Genomic DNA, 15,484 nt, shown 5'->3' with positions numbered 1-15,484 from the left:
GAGTAGCAGAGCCAATGTCGCGGTGTATTGGTCGGGAGAGGGCCACGAAACTCAATTGTTGGCTGTATAGGTACCACCTCAAATATTCGGCTGGCCGGATACGGGGGATGTCCGGCCAGCTAACGTGGGACGGTTTGCCGGCTCTCGCAGGCCGGTTTCGGCCCGCGGGCCGTAGTTTGGAGACCCCTGTTCTATGCGACTAATGACCTCAGAAGTTAAGTCGCATAGTGCTCAGAGCCAGTTGAGCCACACAATTGGTCTTATAGTCCATATGCTCTTACTTTGTTAATTAAACGACTGTGGGGAACTGTATCAAACGCGTTGCAGAAGTCCAGAAACACGGCATCCACCTGGGACCCACTGTCTATTGTCCTCTGAGTCTCGTGGACGAATAGCGCAAGCTGGGTTTCACACGATCGTCTTTTTCGAAAACCTACAGAGTAGATTTCTAGTCTCCAGAGAAGTCATTATACCGGAACATAATACGTGTTGCAAAATTTTACAACTAATTGACCCTCCAGTTCAGAGGTTAGTCGAGTCCATGCCACGTCGCTGTCTGGCACTTACGAGTGCTCGTGAGGGCCGTACACGATATTAGGCGGGTGGTCTAGTTTCTTTGGCTCTTGTGTGTAGACGGAGGGTTTCGCGGATTGTTGGGTTCGGCAGCACGCGACGCCGGCCTGCCTGCGCAGAGTCCCGCGGCGCGGCGCTGGCCGCCGCCGGTGTTCGCGCTCCGGGCGGCAGGGGCGCCTCCGTCGCTTCGCCAGCTCCGCAGGCCGCGTCGTGGGCGCCGAGCGGATCAGTCAGCACCGGGCGTCGACGCCGGACAGTTTGCGGTGGGCGTGACGTGGAGTAGCTCTCTGATCCGTCGCCGGCGTGTGTGAGTGGCGGGCGGCGCGGCAGCTGACTGGGACATGCGGACCGGCCGCGACACAGGCGCGCACCAACCCTGCCGGCACTGACTCGAGGCCGCGAGCTGAGTGACGGAAGCGCCGGCAACAGCACGACAGGTGAGCGCCAGCTTACAGTTTACCGCGAAGATACCGACGGCGCGGTACGGGAGCGCGGCTCGTTCGAACCGCAAGAAAACGTACCTATTTTCCGGCGCCAATTTTTCAACAGTGACCACCACAAAAAGAAACTTACGACTGCGATGTGGTGCGAGCCAGTGACTGTATTCAGAAGGGATTTTTTCCTTGATAACGGATATCCACTGCGACAGAAATATATTGTAAGGTGCTAGTTTGTTATTTTAAATGTTGTTTATAATGGACTGAATTTTAGCTTACGGCTCACGCGAATTCTGCCGAGATACTCGGACATTGTAATTCGTAAGGGCAGATCCCGAAAAGCAAAAACCACCGTAGCGCGTAATTCAAGGATTGTGTTCTTTCTGCTCCGCCTTTTCCACTTACCGACATTTGAGAGGGAGAAGACTCGCCTTTGCAGGGACGCCAGTGACGCTGAGGAGTGAGCAAAGCCGGCAGAAGCTGCTGGCGGCGCCCACCTGTTCGGACGGCGACGTCCTTGGCCACCCGCGGAACTGCCACGCCCCTTTTTCCCGGCTTCGCGTGTTCTCGCCGCCGAGCACAATGTCTGCCTGACGACTGCTCTTCGGGCTGCCCGTCTCCCTACTTCAAGTCAACGCAAAAGCAGGCACTCTTGTCGTCATATCAGCGATCTATCTCGCATTATCCACACTCTGCTTCCTAAAAAAAACTGTAGGAATGTAGAGCTAGAGTTCTCATCAAGATCACTAGAAACAGAAAGCTAGTTCGCATTGAGCAGGAATGGCAAGTGTAATGAGGATGGACGGAAGCCATAATGACATCATAACAGAAACATCCCAGCAGACCCTTACCGTAATTTTGCGACGTTTACTACACTGAGATGACAAAAGTCGTGCGATACCTCATAATATCGTTCAAGAATGGCTCTGAGCACTATAGGACTCAACATCTGAGGTCATCAGTCCCGTAGAACTACTTAAACCTAACTCACGTAAGGACATCACACACATCCATGTCCGACGCAGGATTCGAGCCTGCGACCGTAGCAGCAGCAAGGTTCTGGACCGAAGCGCCTAGAACCGTTCGGTCACAGCGGGCGGCCCTAATACCGTGTCGGACCTCCTTTTACCTGTCGTGGTGCAGCTGATCGACTTGGCATGGACTCAACAAATCGTTGGTAGTCTCCTGCAGAAATTATGAGCCTTGGTTCCTCTATAGCCGCCCATAACTGCGACACAGTGCAGGGTTTCGTGTACGAACTGACCTCTCGATTATATCCCATAAACACTTCACTGGGTTTATGTTGGGTGACCTGGGTACCCAAATCATTCTCTCGAATTGTCCAGAGTGCTCTTCAAAGCAACAGTGACGTTTATGGCCCGGTGACACGACGCGTTGTCATCCATAAAAATTCCATCGTTGTTTGGGAACGTGAAGTCCATGAATGGCTGCAGATGGTCTCCAGCTAGTTGAATTTGACCATAGGACCCACACCAATCCATGCAAACACAACCCACGCCATTGTGGAGTCACCACTAGCTTGCACAGTGCCTTGTTAACAACTTGGGTCACCGACTTCGTGTGGTCTGCACCGTACTCCAACCCTACTGTCAGCTCTAACTAAATGATATCGGGACTCTTCTGGCAAGTCCACGGTTTTCCAGTCGTCTAGGGTCCAATAAATATGGTCTCTAGCCCAGCAGAGGCGCTGCAGGCGATGCTGTGCTCTTAGCAAACACTCTCGAGACGGTGGTCTGCTGCTACTTCCTATTACTGCCACATTTCGCCGCACTGCCCTATTCGATACGTTCGTCGTACGTTCCACATTAATTTCTGCGGTTATTTCATGCAGTGCTGCTTTTCTCTTACCACTAGCAATTTTGCGCAAACGCCGCTGCTCTCGGTTGTTTAGTTGAAGACCTTCCGGGCGGGAAGGAGCGCCTGGTCCCCGGCACGAATCCGCCCGGCGGATTTGTGTCGAGGTCCGGTGAACCGGCCAGTGTCTGGTTAGTTTTTAGGCGGTTTTCCATGTATCTCGGTGACTACGGGCTGGTTCCTCTTATTCCGCCTCAGTTACACTATGTCGGCGATTGCTGCGCAAACAAGTTCTCCACGTACGCGTACACCACCATTACTCTACCACGCCGGCCGGTTTGGCCGAGCGATTCTAGGCACTTCAGTCTGGAGCCGCGCGACCGCTACGGTCGCAGGTTCGAATCCTGCCTCGGGGATGGATGTGTGTGATGTCCTTAGGTTAGATAGGTTTAAGTAGTTCTAAGTTCTAGAGGACTGATGACCTCAGATGTTAAGTTCCATAGTGCTCAGAGCCATTTGAACCAGATTTGTGGGTCATTCCGATGTAGCAGTGTCCTGTTGATGGACTGCGTGGGGACATGGAGCCAGCCATATTCGTTGTCAAAGCTCCAATAGACCACACGTGACCATCACGTCGTATTATCCACCAAACCTTTTCAAATCCACCACACTGTGTCTTCTTCTTCTTTACGCGATCAGGCCCAGAGGACGGCACGCTGCTGCTAGGTTCCTCCTCCACTGGGTTCTGTTTTATGCCTCTTGGCGCCAATCATTCTCTATTCCAATCTGCAAGAGGTCCTCATGGATTCCATCCCTCCATCTCTTCTCTGGTCTTCCTAGTGGGCGTCTTCCACGGGGAGTACAATCCGTAGCTTTCAAAGGCCATCGGCATTTATCCATCCGACTGACATGCCCTGCCCATACAGGGCGCTTGGTTCTCATCAGTCCTACAATGTTTGGTCTATCGTACATTTCGTCTAGTTCACAATTATGTCTGATCCTCCATTCTCCAGTAATCTCATCTTGTACCTGACCAAAGATCTTTCTTAAGACTTTCCACTCAAAAACAAGAAGAGTGTTCAAGTTATTTTTCCGGACACTTCAAGTTTCACAACCACGCGGTACTACGGGTTGAATCATTATTTTATACAGCTGGAGTTTGAAATTCCTCGAGAGACCACGCGATGCAAGAAGTTGACTGAGATCAAAGAGTGATCGGTTGGCGCGTTGGATCCTCGCTTTGATTTCTGCTTCACATATTGCGTCTTCTGTAAAGATTACCCCCAGATATTTTAATTCACGAACACTTTTGTAGGATCGGTTTCCGACTGTCAAAGGCTGGAGTTGGTGTCTTGAATAAGCATGGCTTCTGCTCATGAGAGACAGGAAGGCTCCACAAACCAACAGTGGTCTATAATGGGCTGCTAGTGGGTTACTACCTCAACCTGTTTCAGTCTCTCGAAAAATTGTATCAGTGTCTCAGAGTCATTTTGTTCCTACCTACACTTAAATGTTTTATCGATGGATGTCATACCAGAAGCGTATCATGAAAAACTGAAACCTATAAGTTTTGTTCGGCTTCCTTACTAGTCCAACTATGCTGAAGCCAATTTCTTTCTTTCTTTCTTTCTTTCCCTTACACCATAGTCCCGCAGCGACGCAGGGTCGGCGTGGTTACACAGATTTGGCAATCTTAGTTTGAGGGATGGCCGAATGCCCTTCCTGTCGCCTCGCCATACCCCCCAGGACGGAATCAGTGTACCCCAGCTGTCTGCGCCTAGTGGAAATCGTGAAATAGTGCGGCTTTGTGTCAGATGTCTGCGACACGTGTAACTGAGGCGAAACGTGGGGACCAGCACGGTATTCACCTAGCGGGATGTGGAAAACCACCTACAAACCACAGCCAGGCTGGCTGGCACAACGACCCTCTTCGTTAATGCGCCAGGCGAATTCGATCCGGGGCCGGCGCGCCTACCCAAGTCCAGGAAGCAGCGCGTTAGCGTTCCCGGCTTCCCTGGCGGGTTACTATGCTGAAGTCAAGATCCCCATGAAGTACTGCAACTTACAATTTTTGGTCAGTTACCCCGTTGTCCAACTTACCTTCCCTTTTCTTTAAGTTAACCCAATGAATAGGAAATCAGAAATTACCTCATCTTACGAAATTTTCCTCGTTTTACAAAATTTTCATCGTCTCACGATACTTTCCGTGTCCCTCAACAGCTTCTTTGTGTCGCTTCGGTTTGACTTCATTTTTTTAAATTAATGTTTGTGTGTTACTTGGACGATGTTATATCTACAGTGAGGGAGTGAGAGTGCTTTAACACTTCCCCATTCTTAAGTCCAATGTCACTTGCCCATCTGTAGATTATTCGACTTTCAGTACAACACGCAACGTTGGACAAGTAGATTCAGTTTTCTTTTTTTTTTAACTACAGACAGCGAGTGGAGGAGTCGAGGCCCATTTCGAAAATCTGTTACAAGGCACACCTTGATCCACCTAGACGAAAATATTTTACCATCTCAAAAGCGCAAAGGACAGTTTTTGACGTTGACTGCGTGGTATAATGTCAATAGTGTACGAGACTACAAAAACATAAAGCATGTAGGGGTATACATTGTCCCCAAGGACAGATGCATACTTGTGTTGCTCCACTGCGCTTCCAGAATGGCGAGATCACTCAGGGAATGCCACGAAAACATTCCTCAGACCATAAGACTCCCTCCTTCGGAGTGTACTTTTCCAGTGTTTATTGCAGGCTGTTCGCATTCAGACGTTTCACGTCGCACACGCCAACCGTCACCTGTCCAATAGAACACAAAACGTAATTCATATGAAACGGCTACCTGTCACCACTAATTGTACGTCCGGTTGCGGTAATGGCGTGCAAATTCCAGCCTTCGTCGTCGATGAACAGCAGTTAGCATGGGTGTCTGACCCTGGCGTCTCCTGTGTAGGTTCGTACGCAACAACGTTCGCTGAACGGCCGTTGAGGAGACACTGTTGGTAGCGCCTTGGATCTTCTGGGCGGTTAATTGCTCAACAATTGCACGTCTATTATCCCGTACACATCACCGTCGCTGTCTTTTATCCCTATCATCTATGGCCCGTGGTGTACCACAGTTGTCTCGGTGCCATTTTGCCACGCACGGTACACTTCAACTACGCAGACACACGAGCAGCCTACAGACTTAGCCATTTCGGAAACGCTTCCACTATTAGCCACAGAGCGAGATGGCGCAGTGGTTGGCACACTGGACTCGATTTCGAGAGGACGACGATTCAAAGCAGCGTCCGGCCATCCTGACTTAGGTTTTCCGTTATTTCCCTAAATCTCTTCAGGTAAATGCCAGGCTGGTTCCTGTGGAAGGACACAGCCGACTTCCTTCCCCAAACTTCCCTGATCGTATTGGACCGATGACCTCGCTGCTTGGCCTCCTCCCTCGAATGAACCAACCAACCACTCTTGGCCCGAAAGCGGATGATCATGGCGTTTTCGATGTCAGATAAATCGCTCCGTTTCCACATTACGAGAGCGACAGCTCTAATTCCGCCCGCCCCCTTCTCCCATCCCCGCCGCGCGGGATTAGCCGAGCGGTCTCAGGCGCTGCAGTCATGGACTGTGCGGCTGGTCCCGGCGGAGGTTCGAGTCCTCCGTCATTTAGGTTAAGTAGTGTGTAAGCTTAGCAGTTAAGTCCCATAAGATTTCACACACATTTGATTTGATCTCCCATCCCCTCTGGCACGCTTTATATACCCTCCTCCGCTAGTTCTGCCGTTTTCGGTCTGTGGATGGCTGTTGCAGTTTGATGTCGAACACAGACGATGGTCACATTAATGTGATTGGATAGTATATTATGTTGTTCTGTTTTACGATTTGTACTCTAAAGTAATTAAAATTACACTACGTTAGGGTGTATGCAAAGTGAGTTATGAATACAATGTTACAAGTTATATACACTGTTATGGAGACGATCGTAGAGATGCTGGATGTAGTCCTGTGGAACGGCTTGCCATGCCATTTCCACCTGGCGCCTCAGTTGGACCAGCGTTCGTGCTGGACGTGCAGACCGCGTGAGACGACGCTTCATCCAGTCCCAAACATGCTCAATGGGGGACAGATCCGGAGATCTTGCTGGCCAGGGTAGTTGACTTACACCTTCCAGAGCACGTTGGGCGGCACGGGATACATGCGGACGTGCATTGTTCTGTTCGAACAGCAAGTTCCCTTGCCGGTCTAAGAATGGTAGAACGATGGGTTCGATGACGGTTTGGATGTACCGTGCACTATTCAGTGTCCCCTCGACGATCACCAGAGGTGTACGGCCAGTGTAGGAGATCGCTCCCCACACCATGATGCCGGGTGTTGGCCCTGTGTGCCTCGGTCGTATGCAGTCCTGATTGTGGCGCTCACCTGCACGGCGCCAAACACGCATACGACCATCGTTGGCACCAAGGCAGAAGCGACTCTCATCGCTGAAGACGACACGTCTCCATTCGTCCCTCCATTCACGCCTGTCGCGACACCACTGGAGGCGGGCTGCACGATGTTGGGGCGTGAGCGGAAGACGGCCTAACGGTGTGCGGGACCGTAGCCCAGCTTCATGGAGACGGTTGCGAATGGTCCTCGCCGGTAACCCAGGAGCAACAGTGTCCATAATTTGCTGGGAAGTGGCGGTGCGGTCCCCTACGGCACTGCGTAGGATCCTACGGTCTTGGCGTGCATCCGTGCGTCGCTGCGGTCCGGTCCCAGGTCGACGGGCACATGCACCTTCCGCCGACCACTGGCGACAACATCGATGTACTGTGGAGACCTCACGCCCCACGTGTTGAGCAATTCGGCGGTACGTCCACCCGGCCTCCCGCATGCCCACTATACGCCCTCGCTCAAAGTCCGTCAACTGCACATACGGTTCACGTCCACGCTGTCGCGGCATGCTACCAGTGTTAAAGACTGCGATGGAGCTCCGTATGCCACGGCAAACTGGCTGACACTGACGGCGGCGGTGAACAAATGCTGCGCAGCTAGCGCCATTCGACGGCCAACACCGCGGTTCCTGGTGTGTCCGCTGTGCCGTGCGTGTGATCATTGCTTGTACAGCCCTCTCGCAAATATGGTGGGTCTGACACACCGGTGTCAATGTGTTCTTTTTTCCATTTCCAGGAGTGTATTTTCTAGCACTTTGTGGTGAATACCAGAGGTAGGTGGAGTGACATTAAGTTTACTGCTTACTGCTAGTTCAGTGAGGGAGAAACAAGCGACAAGCAGTAAATTCTGTTTGACTCCACCAGCTCTCCTATTCACCGTCTATGCGCTTTTCTCCCTGTGTCCCTCATGCCACTGATTCGTCCTCTTTCAAAGCGCGAAAAATGGCGATAGGCGGCACGCTGTGGGCTGTGGGCACGCTATGTTGCTATCTCCAGCTCAAAAGTTGTAGTAACGTTAGACGCACACCCCAGGCACATGGCGGGGAACTTGGTATCGATGGGCCGCTTAAAGAAATGTGTAATAAAATACTTGGATTTTGTAATAAATATTTTATTTTCAGTGTAACTTGAGCATTATCTTTCCATTTCACTATAGCAGACACAGACGTCATAATTATTCTCTGTTAGTGAAAAGAAGGCCACTGGTTTCCTTTACTGTGTCAGGCAGTTTCCATGAATAGGCTGCAACGTAATCGGTATGCATGCGACAGCATGCGTACGTAATATGTTCCAAAATGCCGCTCATAAAAACGGGATTTTCCGGTGCTCATACTTCGAGTTCTATTGGTGACAAGAAGGTGGGGTTAAGTGTTTTGGATAGCTTTGGACTAGATACCAGTTGTATACCCAGCAGAAGTACGGTCTCAGTGTCACTATCCTACAGCACAGGGACGAGATAAGAATGTTAAACATTTCAATCCTGCTTAGGCAAATGCAGCAAATCGTTTGGTTCTTTGTGTATTTGATATTGTCTACGATGGGCTTGATGCGGTTGTGAAGGCATAGTTAGTTCAAGGGAAAACCGCAAAAAAGCTTTTATTGCTTTATTTTCGCCGTCACCAGTGGACTAAACCCAGCCGAGGATTCCAAGATACCAGTGTACTGCAAATGGCTAAAATTTTTGCGATGTATTCTTAATAACGTTGAAAATTCCCTTGATATCTGTATCTGCTTCCAAGATACAGAAGGTCGGAGTTACCCTACTTCTACGCGTAGCATCCGGTATGAAGCGAAATTCAGAGTAGCGGTATATACTCTAGGCATTTATGTGGAAGAACCATCTCCCAATTTTCAAAAATCTTCATGCGTTATCGAGCAATACCCCAACAGTAGCAAAACCCAGGCGCAGTTTTTCGAGACGGCTACGCACAGAAGATGGGCGTAATTTTTACAATTTATTCCTAAGATCCCGATCTCGAATCATCTTCAAAATTTTCTTCACATCTTCATCCGTTTCCAAAATACGGAGGTTAAAAGTTATCCAACTTGTACACGTAAAGTAAGCACGTAAAATACGATATGAGTCGAAACGAAAGCGTAGTTTATAAACTGACATACCACGGAGAAATATGCTGTAAAATGCCTCCGTTATCATCTGGGAACGCCATGTTGTAGTACTGAAACGTGTGCAATTTTCTTTTGCACTAAAAATCGAGCCTGAGGAGTAAAATTAGTTCTGTAGAATTTCAGTATCAAGTATCTACTCACTCTCTAAATTTTGTTGACCAATGCACTCCTTTTCATATGAGGTACATGCCTCGGTGCAACAGGGAAAAGAAGTGAACCAGCAGGAAAAAAATGCTCCTATCGGAGGACGAAAAATGCAAGGACGTTGATGGAGCTGTGCTGGATCTGTTTAAGCATATTCTAACATCGACTTACTTCCTTTGTGGAGGTCAATTCTATGAACAGACTGAAGGGGTGACGATGGGTAGCCCCTTGTCACCAGTAGTGGACAACCTGTTTATGGAGAAGTTTGAGGACGAGGCTCTTACAGCTGCCACTTACCAGCCAACATGCTTCCTGAGATACGTTGATGACACATTTGTCATTTGGCCACACGGTCGCGAAAAACTGGAAGACTTCCTGGACCACCTGAACTCAAGGCATCCGAATTTTACATTCACCATGGAGCTAGAAAAGGATGGTTAGCTGCCGTTTCTGGATGTCCTGGCGAAGAAGAAGGCGGATGGCACCTTCAGCCACAGTGTGTACCGAAAGCCAACACACACAGATCTATACCTACAGGCCGACAGCTGCCACCACCCAGCACAAAAGACCGGGGTGCTTAGAACACTCGTACACCGAGCCCAGACACTGTCTGACACTGACAGCCTGGCAGGGGAACTTGAACATCTTCAAAAAGTGTTTGCTAACAACGGATTCTCATCCAGGGACATCCGCAGAGCTCTACATCCCACCAGACGTCAGGATACACCGGAGAACGAGCAAGAAGAAGAAATCAAGAAACTGACATTTTTACCGTATGCCGGGCCTGTCTCTGCCAAGATCAGCAGAATACTAAGTAAACATAACATCAAGAGTGTCTTCTGCCCACCTAGCAAAATCAGGGCTTTACTTGGAACAGTCAAAGATGACCTGGGCTTAAGGAAGCCTGGCATTTACAATATTCCTTGTGAATGCGGTATGTCCTACATTGGCCAAACGACTAGAACGGTGGAAATCAGATGTAAGGAACACCAGCGACATACCAGGCTAAGGCAGGCCACAAAATCAGCAGTAGCAGAACACTGCCTAGAATTGGAACATTCCATGGATTATGAGAACACCAAGGTGATGGTCCAGACCCCCAGGTTCTGGGATAGTGTCATCACTGAATCTATAGAGATAAAGATGGCACAAAACTTGATTAACCGGGAAGCAGGATACCAGCTAAGCACTGCATGGAACCCGGCATTTGAACTGCTGAAGCAATGCTGGAGAAAATATGTTTCCAACACCAACAACGAGCCTCAAACATCCGTACACTGCGGGCATGAACCAAGAAGGGAACACCAGGAAGCCTCGCTGTTTACCTTACGAGTCTGCCCTGACTCGTGGGGTTGCAGGTTAAGCATCTACTGCTATTCCTGCGTACTCCTTGCTAATTAGGGGTGATTTCCTCTCAGTCTGGATTGGCCTGAGGTGGACCTTTGGCGATGTTGTCCTGGCTCTGTCACGGGATGTTACTCCCGTAACAGGTCAGGCCAACGCGTGGTTGGCCTGTGGTGAATAGTATGGCCCAAGCCCCTGATGAGCCTACTATCGGACCCTTCGGTCCGCTCATAGAAAACCCGCGCCGACTGCCGGAATCGGCCGCGGAGTAGGGGGATGCCCGTCTGCTCATGGAGTCGAGCAGTCGAGTACCGCCTCGGCAGGCGCAGAGCGAGCTTAAGCGCCCTGCTCTGTACCCTCTGCAGCTTGATAATATGTGTGTCGGCTGCGTTGCCCCACACCACGGCCGCATACTCCAGTACTGGGCGAACCAGCGCCAGGTACAGCGTGATGCCGTGATGGAGAGGCAGAGCAGACGACGGATTGAGCAGAGGATACAGAACGCGTAAGCGCCCTATCGCTCTGACCCTGACGTCCTCGATGTGCGGCTTCCACGTCAGCTTTTGGTCTAGGATGACTCCCAGGTAGCGGCCAGTCTTGCTCCATGGGACGGGGCTTCCCATGATGGTGACAGGCGGTAGGTCTTGAGGCAGTGGTCTTCTTGTGAATACCACCGCCTGGCTCTTCGCCGCGTTCTGCTTGAGCCGCCACTTGGTTGACCAAGCGCCAAGGGCCTCGCAGCCTCGCTGGAGCTGACGGCGCATCTCGGCCGCCCTCATACTCCGCACGAATAGCGCCGTGTCGTCGGCGTATAGTGCCAACTTCACTGGCGCCACGCGCGGAGCGTCGGCGGTGAAGATGGAGTGAAGCAGAGGGCCTAGTACGGACCCCTGCGGCACTCCAGCCCGGATGTGTCGGTGAGTGGAGGTCCCCTCGTCCAGCCTGACGTGGAACGTCCTGTCGGCCAGGTATGACCGGAGTAGGACTCCGTGCGACGTCGGTACACCGTGCACAAAGAGTTTGTACACGAGGCCGTCATGCCACACGGAGTCGAATGTCCTGGAGACGTCAAGGAACACCGCCCCAAGGAATTCCCGCGTCTCCAGGGCGCGCATGGCCTCTTCCACCAGCCGCATCAGCTGATGTACGGTGGAGTGGCCCCTCCTGAAACCAAATTGTTCGTCTGGTATTATGCCCTCTGCAGACACATGGCGAAGCAGGTGCTCAAACACTTTGGAGAGCGCTGGCAGAAGGCTGATGGGTCTGTAGTTGGCGGCTTCGAGCGGGTCCTTGTTTGCCTTGGAGATTGCTACCACCTCTGCATGTTTCCACACAGAGTGGTAGACCCCAGAGCGGAGGACCTGGTTGAAGATACCCGCCAGGAGCGGGGGGCCCCTGCTGGCAGGTTCCTCAGTAGGTGGTTAGTGACGCCATCAGCCCCTCCTGCCATCCTTGCGTTGAGCGCCAGCAGCTGTGCGGCCACCTCTTCCTCAGAGATGGGGTCGATCTCATCCAAGTCCTCCCTGGCTTGCAGGAACACAGGGAGTTGTTCAGCGACCCTTTGGATGTGGTCTTCATCCAGGTCGTTTTCCACCAGGGTGAAGGACGACTCAAAGTGGTCAGCCAGAGCACCTGCTTTGCCGTCTGGGCTGCAGATCACTTCCTGTCCTACCTGGAGCAGTGGAATGCGTTGTCGTCTGCGTAGGAACGACTTCACCGTCCGCCAGGCGCTACCATCCTCGGGATTTAGTGTGGCCACGAGGTCTGACCAGACGCTATTTCTGTGGGCCTCCGCCGCTGCTTTTATCTCTCGCCGCATGCAGTTGAGGCGCCGTTTTGTAGCTGGCTGGCGAGTCAGCTGCCACTCTCGGAAGAGCCTGTTTTTCTCCCGGATTGCGTCCCGAATGGGAGGTGGCAGACTGCGGGAGAAGTCCCTCGGCCCCTGTGGAGGGGGTGGGCAGGCTGCGTCAGCTGCTTGGAGCAGCTGGCGAGAGAGGAAGTGCAGTGCGGCATCCGCCCCTACTGCGGCAGGGTCAGGTGAGTCCGCGAGTTATTCCAGGACTGTGTCCTGGAACCGGTCGCGGTCCATGCGTCTGTACGTCGGTCGGCGAGGTGGCAGCATGGCACCGTCGATGTCGATACCAAACACCACCGGAAGGTGGTCGGACGACAGCGCGCACCGTGTGGTGGCAGTCGTGTGGCGCCCGATGCCTTTGATGACTGCGACATCGAGCACATCCGACCGCCCCCTGGTCGGATATATAGTATGGTCGTACGGGCCCAAGACCAGGGCGTCGTTCCTCTGGGCAGCACGGAGAAGTCGGCGGCCACTGACATTCGTGAGGCGGGAGTTCCATTCCGGGTGTTTTGCATTGAAATCACCCGCAATGAACACCCTCCCCCCAAATGCCAGCAGCTCGTCGATGTCCGCCTCCTGGAGGTGTCCTCGGGGTGGCCTGTATGCAGCCACGAATGTGATCTGCCCTGCTGTCGTGGTGACGGTCACCCCGGTGGCTTCCAGGGTGGCCAGGGCAGGGAGTTGGACCTGGTGGACCAGGAAGCCTCAGCCGCAGTCGGAGACGGCCAGAGCGGGAGCGGACGGAATAGGGAACGCCCAGAGCGGCACTGGAGCGCCACTCGCGGGTGCGGACCGAGAAGGGAACACCAGGAGGCCACGACCGCAGTTGGAGACGGCCAGAGGGGGCGCGGACGGAATAGAGAACACCTAGAGCGGCAGGATAGCGCGACTAGCGGGCGCACCGACTAGGGAACGGCAAATAGAACACCAGGCACCGGGCAGCCATAAATATGCGACCCGGTCCAGCAAGCAGCCAGTCTCAGGGAACACCTGATGAAGAAGTCAAGTAATGACGTCGAAATATCGTGTTTGGAAGACGCTGATATCCGGCAGAAAACCCGATTTCCACGAGATGTCAAGGACATTCCTGTTTATAAATAGACTCTGACTGAAAGTGGGGTACCAGCTGCCTCATTCTGCCTTCCTCAGCAACTTTAAAAATGTTCCCAAAACTATTGGCATCCGAAGGTATTCGCACTTTTTTCATGGTGAGAGAGAAGAATATAGTGTCAGTGGCAGAGAGACGGAAAAGTGATACATACTGGAAGATAGTAGACAGTGATTGAGTTGTAGAAAGAGAGGAGGGGACAATGGTAATGTGAGAGAATGAGAAGTATGAGAAGTAGACAATGGCTGCGAAACGTAGTTCAAATGGTTCTGAGCACTATGGGACTTAATATCTGAGGTCATCAGTCCCCTATAACTTAGAACCACTTAAACCTAACTAACCTAAGGGCATCACACACATCCATGCCCAAGGCATGATTCGAACCTGCGACCATAGCAATCGCGCGGTTCCGGACTGAAGCGCCTAGAACCGCTCGGCCACAACGCCCGGCGAAACGTAGTTTGACAGCGACACAACAGTGCTAGAAAAAGAGTGAAGGTGGCAAATCAGCCGGGGGGGGGGGGGGGGGAGAACGAGAAAAGACAGACAGAGTATATGACAATGACACAACACGGTAGAGACAGCTAGCCACAGTGAGAAGCAGAGGCGGATTTACGCGTACACCCAGTAGGCACGGGTCTAGTGGCGGTAGTTTTCGACAGCGATATATTTGCGTTATGTTTAAGTTATGTGTGGTTATTCTGTAAATTGGATGCATATGTTTGTACATTTTTCGTTGCTTTAGGTTAAAAACAGTGTTTTGTTTATGAATTTGGTGTGCTACTTGCTTGCGGTGTTTCTTTACGAACTCTGTTTCTCTCCTTGCTAGCTGCGGTTGACGTCAAAAGACTTCGATTCACATATGCATGTTATGCCATTCTGCAGTATTTCTAGTGCTGCATTATTTGCATTTCACTTTTGTAAACTAAAGTCATGTGTGTTTCTCCCTCTGCAAAGTAACAATGTTTATGCCTGTCCCTTTGTTTTCGTTCACGTTGTGAGTGTTGGCGTTCTGTAAAAGTACTTTGTGTGTGTGTGTGTGTGAGAGAGAGAGATGGAGAGAGAGAGAGAGAGAGTTAGTGTAAATTACTGACATTTTCTTACATGTTAGGTGAGATGTGTGAGGTGATGCGGGGGAGGGGAGGGATGTTGATTGAAATTTTTGCGGGGTGGGGATGGTGTGGGCCTTGATGGTCACTATAGGACAGATTCTGGAAGGAGATGGTGGTAGTAAATGGAGTCTGTGGTGATATGTGTATATTTAATTATATATTAAGTGATCAGTCAGCTTAAGGAGTCTGTGGTTTGCCAAGTTGCTCTGATCATATGTTAGTTGTTTCTTTTCTGTTATGGTTTTTGGATGTGTTAGTTTTCTTGTAAGATAAGGAGGCGTTTTTTGTTGTTGTTTATGATTTCAATGTCTGTGTCTCTGATGGTAACTTTATGTTGGTGTTGATGTAAGTGTTCTGCAAAAGTTGAATGATTTGTCCTATACTCCCATGCCCTTACGCGTACTTTGCATATGGTGTCAAATGTCCTCCTGATTTGACCTTCGTATCTTCCATCGCATGTATTGGATTTCAGTTGGCAAATTTCTGACATATGATATAGAACAGTTTTTCCTATTGTTTTTGTGAAGTATTTCTTAATTG

At 51.0% G+C, this 15,484-nt stretch overlaps 1 protein-coding gene across 1 annotated transcript in view; it reads left to right on the top strand.

The window, feature by feature from the left end:
- The first annotated feature begins 720 nt into the window (after positions 1-720).
- LOC126334918 (acyl-CoA Delta-9 desaturase-like) overlaps positions 721-15,484 on the top strand; it is a 630,264-nt gene continuing 615,500 nt past the window's right edge. The window contains exon 1 of the mRNA XM_049997636.1: positions 721-1,010. The gene's annotated coding sequence lies outside the window, so the exon portion shown is untranslated. The remainder of the gene's footprint in view (positions 1,011-15,484) is intronic.

The sequence above is a fragment of the Schistocerca gregaria genome, chromosome 2 (genome assembly GCF_023897955.1).
Source record: "Schistocerca gregaria isolate iqSchGreg1 chromosome 2, iqSchGreg1.2, whole genome shotgun sequence".
Classification (NCBI taxonomy): domain Eukaryota; kingdom Metazoa; phylum Arthropoda; class Insecta; order Orthoptera; family Acrididae; genus Schistocerca; species Schistocerca gregaria.
Note: the sequence above shows the minus strand (reverse complement) of the source record. Positions and strands in the feature narration are given on the sequence as shown.